Source organism: Arachis ipaensis, chromosome B3 (assembly GCF_059453495.1).
Source record: "Arachis ipaensis isolate K30076 ecotype BB chromosome B3, ASM5945349v1, whole genome shotgun sequence".
NCBI classification, from domain to species: Eukaryota; Viridiplantae; Streptophyta; class Magnoliopsida; order Fabales; family Fabaceae; genus Arachis; species Arachis ipaensis.
The window spans coordinates 44,784,479-44,789,289 of record NC_142438.1 but is presented as its reverse complement, the minus strand read 5'-3'; the positions used below and the strand labels follow the sequence as shown (position 1 = coordinate 44,789,289).

General features: G+C 36.5%; 1 non-coding gene across 1 annotated transcript; it reads right to left on the bottom strand.

Moving 5' to 3' along the window:
* Positions 1-2,775: 2,775 nt before the first annotated feature.
* Positions 2,776-2,883, bottom strand: LOC148570470 (small nucleolar RNA R71). Its single transcript, XR_015908272.1, has one exon. It is a non-coding gene; the product is annotated as a small nucleolar RNA R71 (small nucleolar RNA).
* Between the last annotated feature and the right edge of the window lie 1,928 nt (positions 2,884-4,811).

Sequence of the window (4,811 nt, the reverse complement as noted above, 5' to 3'; positions counted from 1 at the left end):
GTCTTCATGGTATAAGCTAGAATTAATTGGCAGCATTCTTGAGATCCGAAAAGTCTAAACCTTGTCTGTGGTATTTCGAGTAGGATCTGGGATGGGATGACTGTGACGAGCTTTAAACTCGCGAGTGTTGGGCGTAGTGACAGACGCAAAAGGATCAATGGATCCTATTCCAACATGAGTGAGTACCGACAGATGATTAGCCGTGCGGTGACAGCGCATTTGGACCATTTTCACTGAGAGGACGGACAGTAGCCATTAACAACGGTGATCCCCCAACATACAGCTTGCCATGAAAAGGAGTATGAATGATTGAATGAAGGCAATAGGAAAGCAGAGATTCAGAAAGAGCAAAGCATCTCCATACGCTTATCTGAAATTCTCACCAATGAATTACATAAGTATCTCTATCTTATTTTATGTTCTAATTATATTTTAACTATCAAAACCTCATAACCATTTGAATCTGCCTGACTGAGATTTACAAGATGACCATAGCTTGCTTCAAGCCGACAATCTCTGTGGGATCGACCCTTACTCACGTAAGGTATTACTTGGACGACCCAGTGCACTTACTGGTTAGTTGTGCGGAGTTGTAAAAAAGAGTTGAGATTACGATTGTGCGTACCAAGTTGTTGGCGCCATTGAGATCACAATTTCGTGCACCAAGTTTTTGGCGCCGTTGCCGGGGATTGTTTGAGTTTGGACAACTGACGGTTCATCTTGTTGCTCAGATTAGGTAATTTTATTTTAATTTTAAGCTTTTTGTTTTTATTATTTTTATTTTCGAAAAAATTTCAAAAAAAACTTATAAAATAAATAACTTATTCTATGACTTCAGAATTTTTAAGAATGAATTCTAGAGTTTCATGAGATATGTTGAATCCTGGCTGGCTGTTAAGCCATGTCTAATCTTTTGGACCGAGGTTTCAACTATTCTTAGAAGAGCTTCTTTGTCTTTCTCAGCAATTTAGCTGTTGTATGTAATGATCTGCTAAAGCTTGGCTGGCCATTGGCCATGTCTAGTGTTTTGGACCGAAGTTTTCACTAAAAGCTTGGCTGGCTAGTAAGCCATGTCTAATTCCTGGACTGGAGCTTTAGACTAACATTGCATGATTCCTGGAATTCTCATTAAGAATTTTGAATTACTTTTTTTTTTCTTTTTCCAAATAATTTTTGAAAAATACAAAAAAATTAATAAAACCATAAAAACTAAAAATTTTATGTTTCTTGTTTGAGTCTAGTGTCAAATTGTAAGTTTGGTGTCAATTGCATCTTTTTAACTTTTCTTAAAATTTTTGAAAACTCATGCATGGTGTTCTTCATAATCTTCAAGTTGTTCTTGATGATCTTCTTTGTTTGATCTTTGCATTTTCATGTTTTGTGTCTTTTCTTGTTTTTCATATGCATTTTCAATTTGTTAATGTCTAAAGTTTGAAAATTTCTAAGTTTGGTGTCTTGCATGTTTTTCTTTTCTTAAAATTTTTCAAAAATAAGTTCTTGGTGTTCATCTTGACATTCAAAGTGTTCTTGCATGCATCATGTGTTTTGATCTTGAATTTTCATGTTTTGAGTCATTTTGATATTTTTCTCTCTCCTCATTAAAAATTCAAAAATAAAAAAATATATATTTCCCTTATTCTTCTCATAAATTTCGAAAATTTGGATTGATTTAGTCAAAAGTTTTAAAAATCTAGTTGTTTCCTATGAGTCAAGTCAAATTTTCAATTTAAAAATCCTATCTTTTTCAAAACTTAATTTCAAAATCTTTTCTAACTTCTTATCTTTTCAAAATTGATTTTCAAATCTTTTTCAATTAACTACTTGATTTTTTGCTTGATTTTAAAAATTCTTATCTTTTTTTAAAACTATCTAACTACTTTCCTCTCTAATTTTCGAAAACTCCTCCCCACTTTTTCAAAATTCCTTTTTAATTAACTAATTGTTTTAAAATTCAATTCTATTTTATTCCTTTTTATAATTTTTAAATACTAACTAATAATTAAAATAAAAACAAAAATATTTTTTCTTTTATTTTAATTTAAATTCGAATTCTTCTCTCTCTTATATCTTTCTATTTATTTTATTTAATTACTAACACTTCTCTTCTTAATAATTTGAACCCTCTCCCTCTCTTTGTGTTCGAAACTTTCTCTTCTCCTTCTTCTACTCACATAAAGGAATCTATATACTGTGACTAGAGGATTCCTCTTCTTTTCTGTTCTCTTCTTTTTCATATGAGCAGGAATAGGGATAAAGACATTCTTATTGAAGCTGATCCTAAACCTGAAAGGACTCTTAAGAGGAAACTAAGAGAAGCTAAAGCACAAACCCTCTGGAGAGGACCTAACAGAAATTTTCGAAAAAGAAGGAGACATGGCCGAACCCAATAACAATGGTGGAGATGCAAGGAAAATGCTTGGTGACTTTATTGCACCCTCTTCTAATTTCTATGGAAGAAGCATTTTAATTCCTGCCATTGGAGCAAACAACTTTGAGCTTAAGCCTCAATTAGTTTCTCTAATGCAACAGAATTGCAAGTTTCATGGACTTCCATTGGAAGATCCTCATCAGTTCTTAGCTGAATTATTGCAAATCTGTGACACTGTCAAGACCTATGGAGTTGATCCCAAGGTCTACAAGCTTATGCTTTTCCCTTTTGCTGTAAGAGACAGAGCTAGAACATGGTTGGATTCACAACCTAAGGAAAGCCTGAACTCTTGAGAAAAGCTGGTCAGTGCTTTTCTGGCCAAATTCTTTCCACCTCAAAAGATGAGCAAGCTTAGAGTGGAAATCCAAACCTTCAGACAGAAGGAAGGTGAGTCCCTCTATGAAGCTTGGGAAAGATATAAGCAATTGATCAAAAGGTGTCCTACTGACATGCTTCCAGAATGGAGCATCATATGTATATTCTATGATAGTCTATCTGAGTTGTCAAAAATGTCATTGGACCATTCTGCAGGAGGATCTATTCATCTAAAAACCCCTGCAGAAGCTCAGAAACTTATTGAAATGGTTGTAAATAACCAGTTCATGTACACCTCTGAGAGGAGTCCTGTGAACAATGGGACGCCTCAGAAGAAAAGAGTTCTTGAAATTGATACTTTGAATGCCATATTGGCTCAGAACAAAATATCGACCCAGCAAGTCAATATGATTTCTCAGAGTCTGAATGGATTGCAAGCTGCATCCAACAGTACTAAAGAAGCATCTTCTGAAGAAGAAGCTTATGATCCTGAGAATCCTACAATTACAGAGGTGAATTACATGGGAGAACCCTATGGAAACACCTATAATCCTTCATGGAGAAATCATCCAAATTTCTCATGGAAGGACCAACAGAAGCCTCAACAAGGCTTCAACAATAATGGTGGAAGAAATAGGTTTAGCAATAGGAAGCCTTTTCCATCATCTTCTCAGCAACAGACAGAGAATTCTGAACAGAGCCATTCTGGCCTGGCAACCATAGTCTCTAATTTATCCAAGACTGTTCTAAGTTTCATGAATGAAACAAGGTCCTCCATTAGAAATTTGGAGGCACGGGTGGGTCAGCTTAGTAAGAAGATTACTGAAACTCCTCCCAGTACTCTCCCAAGCAATACAGAAGAAAATTCCAAGAGAGAGTGCAAGGCCATAACCATGACCAACATGGCCGAACCTGGAGAGAGTGAGGAGGACATGAGTCCCAGTGAGAAAAGCCTCATGGGACATCCTCTGGACAGAAAGGAATTTTCCTTTGAGGAACCAAAGGAATCTGAGGCTCATATAGAGACCATAGAGATTCCATTGAACTTCCTTCTGCCATTCATGAGCTCTGATGAATATTCTTCCTCTGAAGAGGATGAAGACATCACTGAAGAGCAAGTTGCTAAGTATCTAGGAGCAATCATGAAGCTGAATACCAAGTTATTTGGTAATGAGACTTGGGAGGATGAACCCCCCCTTGTTCACCAATGAACAAAATGCATTAATGAAGTAGACATTACCTCAGAAGAAACTGGATCCCGGAAAATTCTTCATACCTTGTACCATAGGCACCATGACCTTTGAGAAGACTCTGTATGACCTGGGGTTAGGGATAAACCTCATGCCACTATCTGTAATAGAGAAATTGGGAATTTTTGAGGTACAAGCTGCAAGAATCTCACTAGAGATAGTAGACAAATCAATGAAACAGGCTTATGGACTAGTAGAGGACGTGCTAGTAAATGTTGAAGGCCTTTACATCCCTGCTGATTTCATAATCCTAGATACTGGGAAGGATGAGGATGAATTCATCATCCTTGGCAGACCCTTTCTAGCCACAGCAAAAGCTGTGATTGATGTTGACAGAGGAGAGTTGGTCCTTAAGTTGAATGAGGACTACCTTGTATTCAAGACTCAAGGTTCTCCTTCTGTAACCATGGAGAGGAAGCATAAAAAGCTTCTCTCAATACAGAGTCAAACAAAACCCCCACATTCAAACTCTAAGTTTGGTGTTGGGAGGCCACAACCAAACTCTAAGTTTAGTGTTGGGAGGCCACAACCAAACTCTAAGTTTGGTGTTGAGAGGCCCCAACCCTGCTCTGATTATCTGTGAGGCTCCATGAGAGCTCACTGTCAAGCTATTGACATTAAAGAAGCGCTTATTGGGAGGCAACCTAATGTTATTTAATTATATCTATTTCTTTTCCATTGTTATTTTATGTTTTCTTTAGGTTGATGATCATGTGAAGTCACAAAAACAACTGAAAAATCAAAAATAGAATGAAAAATAGCATTAAAAACTGCTCACCCTGAAGGAAGAGCTTACTGGCGTTTAAACGCCAGTAAGA